Consider the following 22592-nt stretch of genomic DNA (forward strand, 5'->3'; position numbering starts at 1 on the left):
CTGCTACTGTGGAGTGCATTGATTTAGCCTGCTCTTCCAGTCCTGTGACCGTCAATTTAAGGATCTATGTGCTATTAGTTTCTGCCCGGGAGAGGCTCAAATACCAACAAGAGGGAATCGTTGCAATCAACAGCCCAGCTGTCCAGGAGACGCTTCCACACGCTGCATGGCTTTAAAGCAGAGTTATCAGCATCTCACGCTCCAGTCATGAAATGTGTGTGTAACGGGGGCCAGATCCTCAAAGTGGTGTGGCAGGAAGTCAGCTGGCACCGAGTCAGGGTCTGGCTCCAATTCCTTGGAGATGGAGCTTTGCAAACACCTTGTGCAAATAAATCAATCAATCAAATCCTTTGCGCCCCAGATCTTGCTGCAACGGCCAGTGAGAGGGATGGGGGCCAGGCCTGCTCTCCGGGACTCCATTGTCACTCCACTGACTTCCGTGGGATTTATGCTGAGCCACCCAGGAGGAGTGGAATTTGGCCCAAGGGCTGGGATCAGCTGTAAACGAACAACAGGCCAAAACAGCTGCCCAGGAAAATGAGGCAGGGCATGAAAGTCACTGCTCCAGCCGCTCAACCGTGGAATAAGTCGGCCCTTTTAAAAGAAACCTACTTATTTCACGGTAAGTCAATTAGAGCCTTTTTTTTTTTTAGGTATTTAGGCACCTAACGCTGCAGACAGGCACCTATCTCCCAGTGAAACCAAAGGGAGTTAGGCACCTCGGCATTTTTGAAAATTCGATTAGGTCTCAGCTGCATCTTTAGGCACTTAGGCCCAGATCCACAAAGGTCTTTAGGCATTTCAATCAGTGGAAGTTAGGTGCCTAAAGACCTTCGCGGACCTGGCCCCAAACACCTTTGAAAATCTGGCTCTTAGCCCTGGTCATGTTCCTGGCACGGAGATAATCCTGGAGACACTGCCTGGTGCTTGATGGGGATGGACGAGAACAGCAGCTGCAAGTGAGAAGAGGCTGGGTATGATAAAGGAGGAAATTTCGAAGGAGATGAGACGCACTGAGGAAGCAGGCTTCGTAGCACATTAGCCCTTTAATGGCAGCGAACGGGTGGCGCTGCAGAACAACGCAGAGGCTCGGAAAGGTTCCCGGTCAGCTTCTGAGTCGTTTATTTGAGGGAGACCATGCAGCAAGGGAATGAATCTTTATTGATTAGATACATGCACAGAGATGTCCCCCGGCAGATTAACAGAGGGACAGGCAGGGGTGCTGCAATCACACGGCGGCAGCAGGAGGGGCGGGGGATAGATCCTTGCAATCATACGGTAGCAGAGAGACAAAGTCAGATCCTCAGATCACAACACCAGCAGGGGAGAGAACAAAGACAGAAACGGCAGAGGTGGCTGCAGCAGGTGATGCAATCTCTGCACCAGCAGGAGGGGCAGGGGTTGATCCTTCCGTCAGAGCAACAGGAGGAGGAGCAGGGCAAAGATGCTTCCATGGTGACGGAGTCAAAAGCGCATCCTACTCTTCTAACAGCATCGGCCTTGTCCCACACCGCTCTTCCCAGGGGACACTGCCAGAGGGGGGTTCAGCAGATTCACTTGAGCAGAAGCAGCCTGCATATGAAAGAGAGGGAGTTTCTGGCAGGGGCTTTTCCTTCTGACACCCCCAGCTTTGATATCCTCTCCCCCACTCTGAATGAGCAAGTGCAGATATATTGGTTCCTGCTGTAGTGGGAGCAACAGGAGTGACAGGCAAAGGACAGGAGCTGAGATGGCAACTAGTGGGCAATGCATCTCCTTCTCTCTCCCCTCACAGCTACCGGTGGCACCTAATCCTCTCTCTGCAATATGAGTCTCATTCCAGCCCCAGCAGCAGCTCTGTCTCCTTCCCCGTTAATCTCCAGCTTATGAGCTGGCATTGTAGGGACACAAATTGCCCATGGAGATCGTTTTTTATTAGTATCTTCTGCTTATTCATCAATCCCCTTCTGAGTCTGCGTCAGCTGTAGCCCCTCTGAGGATATCGCAGGCTAGTAACACAGACCCAAACTGCTGGCTACACAAATAAGGGCTAACATTTATGCCAGGCTTTTCCTGCCGAGATCCAAAAAGGCCCTGCAAACTTTGCACGCTGGGTGAGAGGGGAAACATATTTACTTCCAGGGCCTGATTCTGAGCCAATCGGTGTGAATCAAGAGTAACCCTGTTGGTGTCCGCAGAGCTGTACTTGTGTCCAGCCAGCACAAGTGAGAGCAGAATGAGAAGGTGGAAGGGGACTTAGTACCCAGATCCTCTTTATCTAGAGTGACAGAACCTGGTCCCAAGCTGGTGTGACAGGTCTACCTCCATCACCTGGTTAGTAGGCCATGGAGGGTACAAGATTACTCATTCCCGTCTTATTTCTTATAGCTTCCCCTCCCCCCCCGCCACCTTGGATCATCAGTGGTCATCTTGTCCATTTCTATACCACTCCCCATTCCAACCACCAGGATAATGGGCATGGGCTTGGGGAAAGGAGGCATAACCTGAGCACTGCTGAGGTCCAGAGGTCCTCTTGGGGCCATAGCTAGTGTAGTTTAAAGCAGTCCCGAGGCTGCTCTAAAGTATGCCAGGGACAAGGTCAGCATAGATTGGCCCCAGGAGTGGGAGGAGCACCCACTCTCCAGTGGAGCCCAGTCCATACAGGATGCAGCTGAAAAGCTGGCCCATGAAGTTTGAATGACCCCAAACCCTCAAAGTGAGACCCTGGGGATGTCTACACAGACAGTCTGACTGGCTGAATTTCGTCTAGTTTTGCATCAAATCCTTACAAGAAATTTTACATGGTGTGTTCTGTCCATGAAAAAGGGGCCAAATTTCCTCTGGAAACTCTCCCACGTTCACTCAGAAGATTCACGAACGTCAGCCAACCTTTCCAAAACTCGCCTTCTGATACCACGAAGATGCCCAGGTGCCATGCTGCTGAGCAGTCTAAACACTCATGACTACATGAGACTGGCAGACGTTTGTGAAATGAAAACCTGGCACATTTCACTGGCTTTCAAAAGTCATTGCACACGTTTCATATTGTTCCATGAATTAAAAGTGGGGAAGATGGCCAATTCCTTTTCACTCCCCATAGTCCACTGGTTTAAAATGTGTGTGTGCGGGAAATCGAATCAAACATACATAAAGTCAAAACCATTGGCTGCTCAACACTCTCATAATTTATTTTCCCCTGAGCATAGCAGTTTTCATCCATTTTCTTAGCTGCTTCTCCATCAATCTGCCTAGCTGGTGTGTAGGGGAGTTGGCCCATTCCTCTGCCGTTGCCACGATATTGTTGTGGCAATATCCCTTCACCTCCTTGTTATTCTCTCCACCAGCTTCATCTCCAGCAGCAGCAAGTTGGTATCCCCGTCAGGCACTGCATAGAAAGACATTAAGACAACAGCTGAGATGTGAGCAGATAATTAAAATGACAGGTACATGGCAAAACATTAATCTGATGCTTAAAAGAAAAAGACAATGGGAATATTTCTATTTAAATATGGTGCATTGTTCCTTAGGCTGCACAAAGGATTCCACTTCGACTATGAAAACTCAGCTGATTTCTACTGGGTGGGGGTAGCTTCAAAAATTGTTTCCTAGCCACTCAATGAGCAAAAGGGACATGGTCTAGTGGACGGAGCACTACCCTGATAGCCAGGATCTCTGGCATTCTAATCCTGATTGAAGTATGGACTCTGGCCTGTGGCTTTAGACAGGTCATTAACCTCCCTGCCTCAGTTTCTCCACAAGTAAAACAGGGATAATCATGGTGTTATGTGACTTCGCAAGCTGGTTTTGCAAACCACATTGGAGATGAAAAGTGTTCTTATAAGAGCGGGATAGAAAACCCTTTTCAGTTCATCTCCTGCTGGCAGCAACAGAAATTAATTGGGAAAAACAAAGAAGAAGAAAGAAATCCAGGGTGAGATATAAAAAGTATCCAGAAAATTCACAGTTAGAATGTACTATAAATACAAGAGAAAACTGTCCATTTTCTCTGCCAGTCTAGTTCATTCTCCATCCATTGCACAGCCTCTCCCAGCCACTTCACCTTTTGGAGTGAAACTGTATTCTTCCAATTACGCAGTAACAAGATTATCTCATATATGTCCATAGAAAATTTAATGCTGGGGGAGATAAGTGCCCTTTACTTTGGAAGCTCTTTCTTATTATATGTGTAAAGCACCTAGGCACAGTAGGGTCCTGATCCCTAACTGAAGCCCGCAACCATTACCAAAATACTACTACTACTAATCCATAGACCAGGTACAGACCAGGAAGTAGCCAGTTCAACGTTCTCCGACTGTCCTGCTAGTGTATGTCTCAGAACCTATGGGACCATCTGGAGCTACCTTCATGCAGTCAATCTTTGGCATTTCTCCAAGGGTGCCCAGTGTGAAGGTGTCACTGCCTTCCCCAATCTAATCTATTCTATCCAATCGATTCTATTCCTTCATCCTTTGGAGTAAAAATTTACACCTGACCATGTGTCTCTAGATATAAAGATAGATATTCAAATTCCAATACATTGTAGAGTTATATATCCAGAATTAGAAACACAACACAAAATGAGGCTGGGAGATATTTACATCAGAGACTTGGGCCAGAGCAGAAAGTGACAATACAACATATGAAAGATGAGCTTAGCTGAGAAGTTTTCAGAAAAGGCGGCTAATTCATACATGTGTTCGTAATACTACAAATTCAATCTGTGTCTTTGCAAAGTTTCTTCACAGGGGAAAGTTCTGTTACTGTGGCCGGTCTAGCTTTTGCTATCCCATGGAGGAAGGTGTAGGCCAGGATTCTGGTTTGTTGCTGAATCAGTGCTAAGATTCAGATTCAACAGCTCCAAAATTTTATGGCAGAGGATGTAATAAAAAACTAGCCGAACTGTGGAAATCTCTTCAGATCATCTGTTTGTGTACGTTTTCTGACAGGTCAGGCCAAAATCTCATGGGCTCAACTATTCGTATGAGAATTTGACTCCATGAGGACTGGAGGAGGGGGGTAGCCCCTTTTGATACCTAACTTGGAACCAAACTTGGGGGCAGTTATAGTTCTGGAAGTTTGACTCAGTACCTCCCCCCTAAATTTTAAAGGGAGTTGTGTTTAAGATTCTGGTATAAACCCACCTCTCATTTTACATTACACAAATGGAATACCAAAAGCTGCATTTTATCTCTTCCTGAGATTCCTCCTCTGTAATATTACATGGAAAATGAGCCCTCAACTAGTTTTCATTCATCTTCAGACTTTGATTGTGAGGAATCGGTAGACTGGATTTCACAAAGTGCCTGAAGTTACTTCTACATACCTTACACTCCAGAATTGCCTGGTGTGAAAGGATGTACCAGACATAAACACAGACAATGAGGCTTAAAGATTCGCCTAGGGAAGGTTTTATCTCATCTTCATCACAATGCTTGGAGTACATTTGCTATTTTTAAATGATTAAGTAAATCTTGCCATTATGCCTGCCTTCCCTGGCCTTAATTTTTCCGATTATGTCAATCAGGCCTACCGGAAGAGGAGCCATTACCAAATAGTATATCGGCAGCCCATTAAAAATCCCACATTCTGAGAAATGGATTGTGTATAATTTCTACCTGTCTCCTGCATAACACATCCTGAAATCACTACCCAGTTTGCCAGTCCCATTAAGCCCAGCAGGTGATGCTGGTGCAGAAAACATGGAGTTCATCTCCTTTTCCCTTAGGCCCTCCTCACAGAAAACATACAAACGAAAGAGCGCAAGATACCAGAATGTTAATAAAAAAAAAACCTACATGGTGACAACTATTGTATGGCTTTGTTCTTACTGTCGAGCCAGCTCTTCAGTCCCAGCTAATCTCCAGTGAACCTTCTGCAAGGCTAGAATAATGCACGGAAGAGTGAGAAAACAGGAAGGTTTCTCTGATGGACGGTTGGTGCTTTCGGAGCTGTTCCTTTTGCTCAGCTAACTGCAACACTTACAAAGCCAGACAGTGGTGTTCTCCTGGCCTCTTCCTATCAATCATGGTGTGAAAAAAGGATGCTGAAGAATGGGTTTTGAAAGATGTATAGATTATGCATATTTTCATCACTCAAGTCACAGTAGAAAAGCACGCTCTGTGTATGAGTGGCCAGTCTATGGGAGGAACATTCTGGTAGATCCAGATGATTTATTAGGACTAAATAGATTAATATCACTGATGAAACTGATAGATGCATGGCTGGGATAGCTTGACAGAGAAAACATAACAGTGGTTTATGAATGCTTATGCCAACATGAATGATGAGGAGAGACGGGCTGTAATATCTAATCCAAGCAACCATACGCTCTGCTATTTTCCTCATTGAATTAAATGAAGGTGCCATCATGCAAAATCTCAGCATCTTTATTGCAGTGGAGTAGAAAGTTCTCATGGAGTCTGGGCTTCAGCCAGGCCTAAATAATGAATGGTCACTTTAAAGAATGCCTGTTGTAGCTAGTGTCTCAAGGGAGGCTTTCCTCTGCGCCATCTTTTATTTATGAATGGAGAGGTTCTATAGGACCCAAAAATAACCAATCCTGGCTGTGCAACCTTAATTCAGTCCCCTGGTGCATATACATTATGATACGGTCTCTATTTCCATGATCGTATACTATTTTTTTCCATAAGCAACCTTAATTCTGACATTTCCTAACTTTTGAGTGCTTGATCTTGCAACCCTAATAATGTTCTTTTAACATAGTGTGTGTGTGTGTGTGTGTGTGTGTGTTTCTAAATTAGCCCTTGCAGCATCATTGCTCTGTTCTGTTAATGACACCCACAAAGGGGCGCTGGATTCTCTGCTGATGCACCTCTCAGCTGATGTCACTGGGGACGTGCTCAGGTTGTTGTTATACATAGCGCAGTAAGTGGCTGTGTTGAGTATATTGAAGACTAACGTTCAGTCTCTTACTAACTTCTGGCAGAATCACAGGTGGAGGTAGGATAACAAAGTAAATGCCCCAATCTAGAGAAAGTTGAGCTGTCTTTCAAAAGATGTGTGCTTTCAGCAATTTACAGGGGTCAGCTTGCTCTTGAGAGACTGCACAGTAAATTACTTGGATGGTCTTCTCTACTTGTAACGCAAGACATGCAAGGGGATCACAGGGCTACAAATAGATTTTTATATTTCTTTGCTGCTAGAGTTATTTCTGCATCTCCAGGATTTCGGTTTAAATCCCAGCCCCTGAGGTGAAAAGAGGAGGGCAAAAGTATGCAGTCCGGGCCAATCTACTCCTCAAACAAAATCCCGTGTAAAGTTAAGGTTGTTCAAGTGTAAATCTCCTTGACATCATCACTTAACATCAGAGAAAGCAGCAGATAAGCCAGCCTTCACTCACACACCTTACTGTCCAAACATCTTGCTACAGTACCCTACCTCTCTCTTTGCCATAAAATCTCCCTTGCACTTCTAACAGATAACTAACCGCAATGCACACAGCCAATCCATTCAAATCACACTGAAATATACAGCCTTTACTCCAATCTACTTTTTCATGTGAAAACACCACTTTATACACTTTCCCGGCATACACGTCTCTAGAGAATAGATCTTAATTTGTTCATTGATATTTGTCTACAAATCAGATGTTGATATTTTATGATGGGTATCTGTCATTTCCAATGTGAATGCTGTTCTTTTCTCCTATTGTCTGTGTTTTCCTCCAGACATTCGAATCGATATGCATTACAAGGTCATTGATTCTGATTTTTTTAAAAGTGAAACTCCTCTGTTACATAGATTGTTTCAAGAAAGCTACCCCTGTATTTGAACCTCCATTAAAGCGGGCACCCTTAAAAGATCAGCTGTGTTATACAGTTCTTATCTATTCCAATGATGCCTTATTCCTAAAATGGGGATACCCCTAGGTCAGTCAGATCTTTAGAAGAGAGATGAGTGTGTTCACTATATGTGAAGCTCGGTCTTGTCTTTGCTAAGGTCCACAGCTGAGTGGCATCACGGAAGTGAACTACATAGCGTTCCCAAGTCAGACCCATTGCTGTCTTTGTGCTCTGAGAGGCAGGATCTTTACTCAGATTTGCACCCGTCAATGACTTCTGAGCACAAAAATTGAGGGGTAAATACCAACGGGCCAGATTCAGCCACTCCTACTCACAGTGCGTACTGTGTTACTACTTGAGCAGTCCCATGGAATTCAGTGTCAATCTGATTTCAGAGGAACTACTCTCAGATTAAAACCACTCAGTGTAAAGGTGTGATGGAGCAAGTTCATTTTTAGAGGCAACGTTTAAACTGTAGCCCTCAGGAACTCGCCAAAACAACTTAATTCCCTAAAAGGAGAAGGAAACCTTCATAAAGCAGGGTCCCATTTTCGGCATCATGTTAAGCACTTGCCCTCACTAAACACTGAGCGGTCAGGTATATGCCAATATCTGAATCTTCAGAGATCAGATTCTGATTCTTCTGGGTCAGCTTTGCTACAATTAAGCACCAATTAACCCAAATACCCACTGCAAGAAAAGCCTTCTTTATGTAGCAAAATACATTCTATGCCTTTGCTGAAAGACAAAAGCCATCCAGCTGATCATTACCAAAACACTGTACCATTGTATATGTTTTTCAGATTCCGCATTGCTACGTTGTCTGCACTTGCAGTTGCTAGGTTACCTGGATATGTAATGAAATTACAGCAGCGCAAAAAAATTTGCCAAAGACAAGCCAGCAGTGGCAGAATTTACTATAGGGAAAGCATGACATTTCACATGGTTACGTGTGCTTTCATTCAAGTTTCACACCAAGGCAGTGTTATGTAGCGATTAAAGCAGGAGAATGGAATCCAGGACTCCTGGGTTCTCTTTCTAATTGTCTGACATAGCCATGGGTTAGCCACTTAACCATTGTGTGGCTCACTTGCCCCATCTGTAAAATGGGAGTAAATAAATGAGTAGGTCAGGTCATTTGGCAAGTACTTGGAGCACATTACCTCAGCTAAATGTGCTACTGGCCTCCATAGGTGCATCTTTCTGCAGGAATTCAAGTTAATTACCCCCTGCAAGACAGGGATACATTGAAGTAACCACAAAACTGAGACTCATCCTAAATGTATGGCAGCAAATACCATCTTTCAGATTCCATAGGATTTCCATTAGAGACTCCATTTTCCAGTCCTTCCTTTCCCCCCTTCCCCCTCCAAAAAAATCACCCTTCGAGCCTGGAAACTTTCGATATGTGAGGATGCCACAAAAGATGCACTGAGAACTTGGCTGGAGCAGGATAAGGGAGAGAGATAGGGCTGGGGCAACTTGCACAAGTCAAGGGCTGTGTGAGGTTCAACACCATTTTGAAAGTGTGTTCCAAGATCCTTAGAAGGAGAGAACTGAATTTCAAAGGAGGGAGTGTTTAAGCACAGAGAAAGGGCTCCATTTCGAAGGTGCGACTCTCTGCCCATCAGCTATTCTCAGCTATTCAGTGGAGAATAGAGTGAAAAAGAGCCAGTCTTTGCCCTGACTTACATTCCGTGGAAATTCACGGATTCCCAGCTGTTCCCTGGGGGAGGAGCTACTGAGCTTTGATTTAATGACAGAGGCCTCTCAACCCTACCATAGCCGGGTAGGATCTGACCAACGTATAAAGTGAAACGTTTGTAATGAAATCACACAAAACTAGTGACAGACCCTGTTCATTGACCCGGAACCCTGCGGCCGTGCAATGGCTCAGTGTAATTGCTTGGCATATGAAAATCATGTGATCTTCACCTTTTCCATCTAAAACCAGAGATGAGCAAAGGAGACTGAAGACGCAGTAGCATGGACGCTGGCGTGAGCTGTACAAGCCCGCCTGGAGCCCGCCCGAGTATGTACTGCCACATCTTCACGGCCGTGTTTAGCTGTGTTAGCTGGATTAAAGCTCGAGCGGGTGGCCTGCCTAAGCTGCAATCACAGCTCCGATGCTCTTTGGGTTCTGGGCCTTCTTTTTGTTCTGTGTTTACACAGTGCCTAGCACGCTGGGGTCCTGCTCCAGGACTGGGCCTCCTGGGCAGGAGGGTAATAGAAATAAATACTACTACTAATATTAACTACTGCTACTACTAAGTAGCCATACCGGTTTCAATGGCATTTTGCAGTGGGATTTTGTGGCGAGAAACCAGAGCTAATATTGAACTGAGCCATTGCAAAGGGACGGGCTGAGCGTCAGACGGCTGTCCCACTGCACTGGGTAACCTGGCTGCATAAACTGTGGAATTGAAAGCCCAATGGCATAATCCCAAGGTTGAAAACAGTTGAACGCCTTGGTGGGAGTCAGCGAAAGAGAAGAGCTTCTCCGCAGGAAGGCAGTCGTCTACAATCTGCTCTCAAAAAATCACTTTACATTTAGGTGGGAGGGGAGGAGTGAGCTTGTTCACCTCAACAAGAGGATTGTTATTTCCCTGCTGGAAAGCTGCTCCTCTCTGCAGCCGCCCAAACCTAACAAGGAGAAGTGGAACAGAACCAAACATTTGGAGGACTCTCCAAACTCCGCTAAGCCAGGAGGAGACAGCTGGAGCGCTTTTCCGCTCCGTTTCTGAAAAGCAAGGCAGAGCAGCTGTCCACTCTCCAACTGGAACACAGGGCTGCGCTGTGCAGTGGAGAGCTCTTGAGAGCAAGCAATACAATTCGGTATTGCTGGAAATGTTTATTGCTGCTCCAGAAGCCAGCAATAAAACACACTCTTCTATAAAATGAGTATTAATAGCACTGTAATAAACATGCACAGCAGTGAGTTCCAACCTCTCCCCTCCCTGCATTCAGTGGGTTTGTCCTCCTGCAACCCAAGATCGGGTTTTTTTCTCCCAGCAGGCTCCCATCTCTCTGACGAGGGGCTCAGCATCATGATTTCTCCCCTCCCTCAAGGCCAAATCCCACATCCCCACAGCCCCCATTTCCCACCGCTTCGATTCTACACTGGGTGCAGTAAAATACTGATCCTATCTCTGCCTCTTTGCATTGCTTCTTGACTGGATGCATTTAACCTACTGCAAAGGCCTGGGGGAAAGTATTTACAAAGCCATGTTTGAAAGGTCGTCCATAATTCCATAACAATTCTGCAAACATTACAAGAATGGCTGAGGAACGTTACAGACGCGGCGATTAACGAAAGGCGCATATTAGACATGTGCCACATGCCCTTTCAGGAGCTGAGCGCGCTAGTGTTTTACGAGCCATGCAGCACACCTGCCAAATGAGCTCCAGACAGTGTTTGCTGCATTGATAGAATTAGCCGTGCTGTGCTGAGGGGCTTTGGGAGGTCACTGCTACACTTGTGCCACTGCCACAGGGCATCAGAGCCTAGAAGGGCTGCACGGGGGTGCTACAAGTGCTAATGCCTGTGCAAGAGGAGACGTCCCTGCAGAGCCTAGAACTCCAGCCAACTCTGATTGAGTTCCCTGGTGTTCTCTCTGCTTGCCTTGCAAAGAAATGCATTTTAAACCAGACCCCTTGTAGCGATGTGGCGACTCACCGGCACGGCGCCTCCTGCTGTCGTCCTGGGAATTAGCTTTTCCAGCCTTTGGAGCGCCCTCTGCAGGCGGGAGTCCCACTTACCGCAGGCCCTGTGTCCCTCCTGGACCCCAGTGCCCCTTTACGTTGAGGCTGCCCCCTGGCAGTACCCCCACAGATCTGGGTCTCCCTTCCCCAGTGAACCCCCTATCCCACCTCACCTCAGTATATGGCTACTGCCAGTCACCATCTAGCCCCCACCCACTGGAGCAGACTGCAGAGTACACACTATTCATCACTGGCAAAGGGGGGTTTGGACCGGCTGCCTTTGTCTACCCCACGCTACCCCCAGTACCTGTCCTGGCCTTTATCAAGGCCTGCAGCCTGGGGGTTCTCCAGGCTGGAGCTCCCCAGCCCTGCGCCACTCTAGGTACCTTCCTCAGCTTCTAGGCAGCCAGGCCCTTCTCCCTCAAGAGCGAGAGCTTTATAAGGCCAGCTATGGTCTGATAGGGGCGTGGCCCCAGCTGTGGCTGTTTCCCCAATCAGCTGAGGCTCGCTGCTTCAAGCCCTTCAAGGCAGGAGCGTGTGACCGCCCCGCTACACCCCTGCATCGGTATGCTGGCTCCCAATGCCTCGGCGTGAACCAAGGACCTTCAACACTTCTATCACTCGATATAAAAAAGTAACTCCATTCGGTGCTAGAAGTAGTAGGCTATTATCCTCCATGGATCAGTAACTAGAGAGAGACAAGACACGCTGTACAAGCATGTTACACAGCATACTAGTTTGAGACACCAATTGTGGTGGCCTTAGCACCCGTGGACGTGAGGGACCCATTCCACAGCACGTCCCTAGACCAAGGTAGAGCCCAGCAGGTGTGCTGAAGCTCAACAAACCACTCAGCCTTAGCCTTTCAGCCCTGATCTGGCACCACCTTGTATCCCAGTCCCAGCCCTCTCCACCGAAGAGAACACCAGTTCCTGAATTATGCAGTGCACTTTTAATGCACTCAAAGAGAGATGGAGATGACCAGGATGACTTTTACGTGTGGCCATGAGTCATCTTTGAACCTAGGACTCAACCAGCAAAAAGCCAGAGCCCTGACTCCTTGTGCTAACCACCCTGCATCCCCAAGGGTGTTACAGGTTTAAAATCTGCCACCCTGACTTTTTTCCCCCTCGTTAACTTCAGATTTGGCTCCTTTATGAGTAATTGAATCTCAAGCAGTAGTAACTCACATATTTCTGTGCTCTCTTCTAAAGTCCTATATTTCAGCAAGATCGGTTCGCCTGTCTCAAGGTTACTCATTAAAACATGTATTCGTTTGGCTTTGGGCTTAATATTCAGCTAGCCTGCTGGGTGCATTTCATCCTCTGAAGGTAATGTGCCACTGTCTCAGGGAGAGCTACTAATATTTCAGCTGAAAGACTTTTTAATTTCTGGAGAGGATTGTTTTCCCCAGGCAGTCCTTTGGGATCCTCCTGACCTGTTTTATCTGAGTGCAGTGTGACTTTTCGTTCTTGTTGTTTTTGTCTCTCTCTGCAGTAGGTGTTTCCTGAGCTAACATAGTAGATCAATCCTGACCCATTATGCACACTGCACATTTTTAGGCATGCTTATAAATATTGCATTTGTGATACTGTTCAACCCTGTTTGCGTGAAAAGTTTCAGGAACTTCTAACACAGATAAATGGGGAAGATCTTTGTTGGGGACGATCGGTGGTGGGGGGAGAGGACAAGGCAATCGGTGGGAATTGGAACCCCCAATTTGAGTAAGGAGGAGTTTGGGGTAAGCAGCAGTAGGATGAAAGGACTGTACATACAGACACCAGATGCATGTTCCTTTCATGCTTTCCAGTACACGGCACAGTGGATATGTCCCCATATAACATCCACTGGAATGCAGACACCTTCGTTTGTGCAAGGCTTGTGCATGAGTTAATGCCTTGTAAGGAGGCTCGGCTCCCACTCAGTGCAGCACACGTTAAAGGCAGTGTGCCTTGTCCGCACTCACCTTTCGGAATGTGCTAGCTTTCGTTAGCGTCACCCCCTAAATCCGAGTCTAGACAAGGCCACTCTGGGCCACTCTGGCAAAGCTCTTTATGCGCAGCGCAATCCAACTCCCATTCCAGTCCAGGAGAGTCTTTTCACTGATCAGGCCCCTGCTGCCTGCAGTTTTGAGCCATATCATAAGATAAGAACAGCCAAACTGGATCAGAGCAATGGTCCGTCTAGCCCAGTACCCTGTCTCTGACAGTGGCCAGTGTCAGATGTTTACAGGGAATGACCAGAACAGGGTAAATGCCAAACTGACAACTGCCAGCTTCTGGCAGTCAGAGATTATGGGGTAGTCAGAGCCTGGGTTGCATCCCTGACTCTCTTGGCTAATGGCCATTGAGGGACCGATCCTCCAAGTCTTAAACCCCAAGTCAACTGTTCTGCTTTTGATGTGTTTGTTGGCATCATGAGAAGAAAATCTTATAGGCAACTCACTGTAATGGTCCAGCTAACCGTCCCAGAACCTCCTGGCTGACTATTAATGGATCCACCACCAACCCTATGATCTGGGTCGGTTGAGGGCTCTTCTCTCGTTTTGTTTCCCATGGAATGTGTTTCCAGCCAGGTGCCGTAGAACACCCCGGTGTGTTTCCCTGGCCCCTATGCAATGTCGCTCTGTGTGGGGGGTGGGAATATTTTCTTCTGCCGGGGGGTTATATGTTTTCCTCCAGTTTCCATACATCAGCATTCACGGCACCGCTGGCACTCAGATCCAGGGCACAACTGCCAGCAGCTGAAGAGCACTCTGCCATTTTGGTTACTGCTGTTCGCCTAAAGGATGGGGTTGCATAAAAATTAAAGCCCCATGTTGGATCTTTTACTCTGCAAGCGGACCGGAGAAAGTCAGCGCGGCAATCACAGTCTATTCCAATAAAAGCTCTTCTTTTATTCTTAAAGTCCCTTTAAAAAGTAGTGCTCAGTCCATTAAAAGCCTCTTGACGTTCCAAGCTGATGGAGGGATAGCCGTAAAAGCCTCCCTCCGCTCTCTAGTATTTCAGGGCCATGGCTAAAAACTCTTTATTGAATTTCTTGCATGTGCCTATTGAGAGACGATAAATGGAGAGCGTTATTGTCAAGCTACACTGCAATTGTGTTTAACTTGGGAAGTTAATTAAAATGAATTCCCCAGAAATTGCCTGCTTGTGCACCTGTACACGGAGAGATGGTTTAAGCCTTGTGTTCTACGCCCGACTCTGCCATTGAATCAGTGACCTGGGGAAGGTCACTTACCCGCTCTGCAGCTGGCTTTCCCAGTCTGTAATATCCAGATAGGAAATACTTCCCTGCTCCTCGGGGGTATTGTGAGGTTTCACTGACAGTTGTACAAGGTCCTAGATAATAGAAAAGGATTTTTATTGTTATTGCAACATTGAATTTCCTCTGTAGCACAGAGTGAGGGTCACTTGCTGGGATCAGCTGGATACACCTCACATAATTAACTCCCTATCATTTCAGGGACCTCGGGCAGTGGGGCACCTCAGTTCCTCCTATTCTCTGCCTGTGGCACATAATAGTTTGGTTTCCTATGGGCGGTAGCATTTTGGTCTAATTTCAGTTGCTGGGTTTAGCATGGGGTGTTGGGTGTGTCAGTGACCTGTGATGTACAAGAGTCTCAACTAGATATTTTGGTGGTCCCTTCTGGCCTTAAACTCTATGACTCTCTGAGCTCCTATGCCAAGTACAAGATCTGACATTGGGTCCGGGGAAAAGGAATTTTTGAATTGCCCGTGGCACAAACATTCAACTAGGATGTCATCAGCTCAACAAGAAAGGAGGAGGCTGTCAACAGTATTGGGGTAACTGAATCTCCGACCCACTCCGTGGTCTGCTCAAAGGATGACCCCTTAGGTCACAGGCCTACCATACTCTCTTGGCAGTCCCTCTCCCCCCAACCAGGTTTTGGCTGCAGCCCCCTGTCATTCACTGTGATTAGCCCAGCAGGTCTGACCTTAGCTAAGAGCCTGCAGTTCCAGTCTCTCACAGGGACTAAGACTGTGGTTTACCAGAGACCAGGCAGCCTTACATAGAGCACAGTAAATGTATTTTAGAACAAAAGCATTACAGAGAAAACATCATATAAAACAATCAAAGATCTAAATGCACACTTAAGCTTACCAGAGGTACCACATCTTTCCTTTGGAGAATCTGGCAGGATCCTGTCCTTCAAACTCTTCAGCAGGGTTGGCCAAAGATTCTTGTCCATTTGATAGATCAAAATGAGGGCCTTCCAGTCATCCATGCTGAGTCAAAGGCCAGGTATCTGCATAACCAGCAGTGGGACTTTGCATTAATAATTTTTAGTGATTCCAGATACCACAGAAAACTCACCCAACACCCAGGAGCACAAAATACATGTAACACATAATGATACAAAGATCTCCGAATGTTCTAAGGGCCCACATCATCTGGCACATCTCAATATAATCATCTTTGATGTTTTCAGGTTCCAAGGTCCATCTCAGAAAAATGCAGATAACATTTACAATGTTGATACAATAGTCACAAAGATATACCTGTGTTCATCATATCTGTCACAGGAACTTTCTCTAGGAGCAGACCACCCACCTTTCCCCAGGCTGCAGAAGGAGTGACTCAGCCAGCGATAGCCAAGTGACAACACTCTCATCCAATAAATGCATTGCTTATCATTACAACAAATCCTTATTGGTTGATCATACCTTCAGGGCACGAGACAGTTAGTAGCGACTCCTCAGTAGAGCTGAGTGAAAATCTTTAGGCAAATAGTTAATTCACCAACATTTTTCAGGGCGCCAAAACTATTCTCAAATTCAAGTTGAATTTGGTGAATAGTTTCAGCCAAAAAAAATAAATGGGGAAAATATTGGAAAAAAAGTTGAAATGGTTCATTTCAGTCATTTCAAAAAACAATTTTCGGACTCTGCATTTTAAAGCAGCATTTCATTTAGAAATGTAGTGAATTGAAAACAAACAAACAAAAGGTTAAAAAACACCCAACACTCACCTAAAACAACACTAAAAACAGAAAAAAAATTGTTTGAATCGAACAAAATGTGTCTTTTGACCCCAAGCAAACATTTTTCATTGGGTTCATTTCGGCAAGAAAAATTGAAAAAATTCAGTTTTGGTTCAAACTGAACTGATTTTTTTCCTGGATTTTTTGGTTCGGCACCCAAACTGGAAAATGAATTATTCCTTCAGCTCTATTCCTGAGAGTAAGGTGACCAGACAGCAAGTGTGAAAAATGGGGGCAGGAGGTGGAGGGTAATAGGAGCCTATATAAGAAAAAGTCCCAAAAATCGGGACTGTCCCTATAAAATCGGGACATCTGGTCACCCTACCTGAGAGACTCTGGCTTTACAAAATAACTCTTCTGTGTGTCACATGCAGCATGATGTTGTGTTATTTTAAATGAGTATTAAAACATATTTACAAATCCGTTTAGCAAGAGTATAGCAATATAAACATAGGGAAAGTTAATGCGCCAGATCCTCTGCTGGTGTGAATCACAGTAGCCCCCCTATGTTTTCCTTGAAGAGTTTGAGGCTCTCTGATCTCCTGGGAGATACTGCAAGGAATGCAAAGACTCAGTCAACATTCATCTCTGTCAGCTGAGCAGCTCCCAGCTAGGGAATGGTCCTTTGATGAGAGTTATCTGTGCGGAACTGGTTTTGAGCCAGATCTTTAATCGGGGACTCAGATTGGTTTTGCTTTTGCAAACCCCACTATCAAATAAAATCAAAGGGACCTCTAAGAAGATTTTGTGTTTTGTTTGGTTTTTCTTTCTCAAACACAAACATCAAAAAAAGGATTAAGGGGGGGAGGAAATGACCCCCTTGCAAAACACATGCAATCTGGAATAAGCCACCAAATGGGAACTGATAGTGTTCCGTTCCAGTCAATAGGTGCGTGCGTGGCCTATCAATCCACACAGCACTGCTGGACCGGGTAGGACGGAATTGCCTAGGCATGTCTGATGATATGTTTCTTTGAATACACAAATGCCATCCTCGAGGTCACGGTCAGCAAATGGCTAGATGAGATGAGAAGCAAAACAAACAAACACCTTGTCATTCTAAACACGTCTCCCTGCAAGCTGCTGCTCACTGGCTTTTATTCATCCCATGGATCACTATGTTTGGACAGCTGGGAAGCTCAGACCCTTCTGCCCACAGGCCCCTTGAGCTTTTCTGCTGAGAAGTAGGTCCTACGGCGGCAGCGCTAGCATTGCTGAAATATGGAACCAGCAGCAACTTTGGCAATGCTGTGAGATAAGACTCCTGCCTCCCTGTTAAGGAAAATGCCAAAATCCAGCCCTTCTCTGGCCTTTGTGTATACGGGTGGCCATGCACAGTACATCTGGTTCTGTCATGTTTGTATTTAGGTTAACTCGATACGCTTCATAGGAATCTGACCCATCACAATTCCAGGGAGAAAACTTATTTCTATAATAAACAATCCAAAGGAAATTCAGTCATCCAAAGAGACTGGGAAATAGTCACCTTACCCACACCTCGAAACCAGTGACACAAGAATCACATCAGGGAAGGCTGGCTAGCTCAGGGAACTATCAATGAGATATGGAGATTTTCACCTCTAGGTTGCTGCTTTAATTCCAGCCCTGTTGAGTTTTCACTAAAAGTTATTATCCAACAGCTGCAGAGTTGTTTATCTGAAAGGAGTTGGTTGGTTGTAGTGCCGTTCCCAGTGGGCAGATGTGTTCACTATGCTCAGACTCCTTGGTTGATAATCTCAGTGCAGAGGCCAAGGTTTAAATGGATTAGTTTGTAGAGGAGGAATTTCCCGCTGGCCCTGAGGGTTGATCTCTCCAGTTCAGGATTGGGGCTTATTGGCAGTGACATGGAAGAACATCAAGTTACCCTAATGTCCAGGTTTACTTTTTTCTATTACATTTAGGTAATTTTACAAAATTTCTGATAGTAGTTGGTGCTCCCTGGGCTCCCACACCTGCATGCCAATCTCAAGCCACGTTTTTTGTGTGTGTTAGAAATTATGTTTGAATAGAAAACTTCCAAGTGGAAAACAAGATCCTTTTTCCTACGGACATTTCTTTTTTCTTGTTTTGCTAATTTAAGACAAATGAATATATGGAGTTTTTATCACCTGGGCCCTGATTTTCCCAAGCTTGCTTGTGGTTATCGTTGGCCAGATAATTACAGGCAGCTCAGATGAAGAGAAGTCTCAAAAGAAAATGAAAACATAGTTTAAAGTAACAGATAAAAGCAGAGGGGGTCTCAAACACATACGCAACCCAACCTTCTCAGCAAAGATTTTAAAGGATCTGAAAGCTAACTCTGTACAGACAGCCAAACAGTAGTGGCCAAGGCTGTCGATTAATAATCATGGAGAATTTTTTCTTAAGCATCTGCATTGTGAGATCCACAGTGTAACTCTGAGAGAACGATGCCCTTAAATATAATATAGTCATACCAGGCGGTGAACTGAAAAACTGCCCAGTTTTAGTACATGGCTGCTATTCCACCAGCCATTTTGAGATTCCTTCCATTTTCCCTCTTTGGGCAGAGGGGTATCTGGAAATCCCACTGCTGGTACCAAATATGAACAGCCAGAGTCCCAACCCCACCCTCAACACGGCACACACACAAACTAGTGGTGTGGGCAAAAACTTATCCCATCCCGGCGTTTTCTTAGTCTCCGTTTAAGAATAATTGAATGTAAAGGAGATCTTGAGATTTCTAAGGGTTTCCCCCGCAAGACCTATTGTCTCTCCCCTTAGTTCCTCTTTCCCCCTAGAAAGGGACACAAACCCTTTCACAGCCCAGCTAATCAGACCTACCTGGCTTTACTGACAGCACCAAGTTAGTGGTGGTCACGAGAACAGTGATGTCCCTGCTGTCTGGGTCCAACCACTGACAGCCCATCACGTTGTTCCTTCGTGTTAAAAATAGGGTCGTATGGTAAGTTCCTTAGAAAGAGGGGACACTTTAGGGACCAGTCTCCTGAATGTACTGCAACACGATATGCATACCAGGCACTAGGGATGTAAAATGTGAATCAGTTACAATTGCTGCATGCTTTGACGCCATCAGTAGCTAAACAAGACTAGGCAGAATTCTAAGCCACTGGCAACAGATTACTTTATGGACAGCATATTGTTATGGAAGGTAAATAGATCTGCCATCTCACTAGGGTCCCTGTCTGAGCTATACCCAAGAGTAACCCACTGGCAGTGAAAACACGGTATGTTCACTAAAACTTCGATCAGCACGCAATACAAAAGATTCCAGACGTGTTTCCTTGGGTAAATATCTTTTTCAGGCCTACCGAAACAAAGCCTCATTATCCACTAATGAATGAAGAGGCAGCTCTGGTCATGCCTTCCCAGTTAGGGGCCAGTGCCTGAAGTCCTTTTTCCATCAATACTCCCACTGGCTTTGTTTAGAACTACAGGATCTGGCGCCGAAGAATGCTCAGGCAGTACTTCTGAGTGCTTTCCGTCTATTACAGCAGAGTGAATGATGACACACAAAAGCTGCCCATTTGGAAAGGAAAAGCACCCCGGAATGTAATGCACTGATTTTGGCAGACACATATTTATCTAAAGAGAGACTGATGCTAACACAGAGGAGATTTCATTTTCTTTCAGCATGTTGAGTGAAGGTGAAATTAAATAATACAAGCAACAGAGAGAGAGAAGCAAAGGGAGGGTTTCGAGTCTTTGAGAGACCGGTCCCTTTTTCTTTGCCAGGGATAATGAAAGGCTTACAAGAGCCTTCACATGTTACTATCACTAGGTTTCTGCAGCTCCTTATCAAAAATGGCCCTGCTCCTGATACCATCAAACCCCTATGTTTTATAACGCTGCTCAGAGAGTGGTTTGTTTCACCACTAATTGGGCTGAGGAAATGTTCTGGGGAACTAATCCCGACTAATTCCAAATAAGTGTGTTTCAAATGGAAGCTAATACGGATCCGCTTTGGATTTGCTGTTTCAGCCGTTCCCCCAAGCCAGTCATTACAGGGGGAAATGCTTTATGCTAAGGATTGCCAGGCAAAAGGAATCATTGAACTCTGCAGAGCAGCTAGACGTGTCCACTTTCATGGGACCGCACATCAGAGCATCTTGGTGGTACCTTGATCTCTCCTGTTCTCTATTTGTGGCACGCAACTGTTCAGTCTAATGCACGTTATTGGGCTCAATATAAGGGTATCCGGGTGAAACTGAATGGCTTGTGATTGCAGGAGGTCAGACTTCATGATCCCTTCCGACCTTAAACTCTATGAAATGAGGCAGAGGGGCCTCAAAAGGATGGGGGTCCTGATGCTGCCATCATTGGAGTCAATGGACATATTAGCATGGATTTCTGTGGGTGCTGGGTTGAGCCCATAGGCCCCAATTCAGCAAAAAGTTTAAACACATGCTTAATTCCATCCGTACCTAGCAAAGAACCTGAATGGGATTTGACCATGGGCTTAAAATTAAGCAGGTGCTTGCACACTCTGCTGCATATAGATGGGCTGTTGAATCAGGGTCTAGCCAATAGCTGGCAAACTGCACAGTCCATAGCTAGGTGATGCCACATTGAGAAGTGCCTTCGAGATCCCTAACCAAGGGATATAGCCAGATGAGTAATTGTGCCACGGTTTAGTCCAAAGCTCAAATATTTTTTGTTGCTGCGGCTGCACCCTATTTCTTCGCTTTCCAGGGATACCAGGTAAAATTGTGTGCTTGCCTCTGTGAGCTAGTGCAAAACGGATCCGTCTCCTTTGGACCCATTATTCTTCTGGTTTTATCGCTAAAGAGTTCCTATAATCTGAATGCAAGCTTGGAGGGACTTCATTAGGTTCAAAAAGGTAAATCAATTAAAGGCTGCTTCAGGTCTGGGTCATTTGATAGCAACAGTTGCTTTGTCATTTCTTCTCCGCTCCCTTGCAGAGAACTGAACAGGTCCTGGAATCAATTAGGCCAATGCACAGGAAAGAGTAATAACAGCTGCACTAGGCAAAATACAGAGAGAGCAGGGGAGGGTCAGACGGAGAGGAAAAAATGAACATGAAGCAAAACTCCCTTAACTCTCAGAATGAGCAGACAAAATCTCCATCATTAAAGAAGGAAACGTGGTCTGGGATCCTAGCCTCGTGCGGTAGTTTCAGCAATGGTGCAGAATTAGGACTGAGTGGAATTGTTAGACAGTTCCCTGCTCTCAACCTGGTGGGGAGACGGTAGTCTTTTGCAAATAGAAAGATGGGGCTATTGCATTTCTACCAGGGTCAGGGCTATGTCTATTTTCATTATCAAGCCGCGGAGATTCACAAAGGAAGGCTCCCAACTGTTGCTTTGATCGGATAATGTTACAGTAGGAAAGTCCATGAACTGCTTCCACACATGTGTAGTGGAACTGCTATGGAGAAAAGGATTGGCAGAGTACAATGACACTAGGATGCCCTACAATTTTAACATTGTCCGCGTGGCCCAAAAAAATAAAAATCAGAAGAAATGACATTGTTTCCCTTTGGCTCCATCTTTATTACATTTTAAAATTCCCTTTGGAGTTTGATGATTTCCCCTCCATTGACTTTCTCTGCTAAAGTCTCTGCAATATTAATAAATAAAGCCATCAGCTTCAGCTTCATATATATTCTCCTTTTGTAAGATTAAAAAGTGTATTGGTAATAAATTTAGTAGCAGGCCGGTTTGAATTGATTGAAAACTGAGCTGTTGCAGATTATTCTGTACAATCAATTTTAAACAAAAGTCAAGTAAAAAAGATAGATAGATAGATAGATAGATAGATAGATAGATAGATAGATAGATAGATAGATAGATATTTTCAGGTTACCAATAAAAGGTACATAACAATACCAGGATTGTATAGTGAGTGATAAATACATATTACATAACAATGTACATATACATCTATGTACATCAATTTTACATATAAAGGGATTCTGATTTAAAACCCAGACCTTGTAATCAAACCCATGGGGAAAAATTCACCCTTTGCCCCAAAAATCTGTTAAACTGCTACTTTATCCTACTTAGTCCTGCCTCAGTGCAAGGGGGCTGGACTTGATGACTTCTTGAGGTCCCTTCCAGCCCTACATTTCTATGATTTATCCTTCTCCAATTCTCTCCTCT

General features: G+C 45.3%; 1 long non-coding RNA gene across 1 annotated transcript in view; it reads right to left on the reverse strand.

Moving 5' to 3' along the window:
• Positions 1-726: 726 nt before the first annotated feature.
• Positions 727-22592, reverse strand: part of LOC122174511 (uncharacterized) — a 43472-nt gene continuing 21606 nt past the window's right edge. Inside the window, exons 2-4 of the long non-coding RNA XR_006176457.2 lie at positions 15609-15753; positions 14724-14824; positions 727-3364 (exon numbers count right to left, since the gene is read on the reverse strand). This is a non-coding gene — a long non-coding RNA (uncharacterized LOC122174511). The remainder of the gene's footprint in view (positions 3365-14723; positions 14825-15608; positions 15754-22592) is intronic.

The sequence above is a fragment of the Chrysemys picta genome, chromosome 13 (assembly GCF_011386835.1).
Source record: "Chrysemys picta bellii isolate R12L10 chromosome 13, ASM1138683v2, whole genome shotgun sequence".
NCBI classification, from domain to species: domain Eukaryota; kingdom Metazoa; phylum Chordata; order Testudines; family Emydidae; genus Chrysemys; species Chrysemys picta.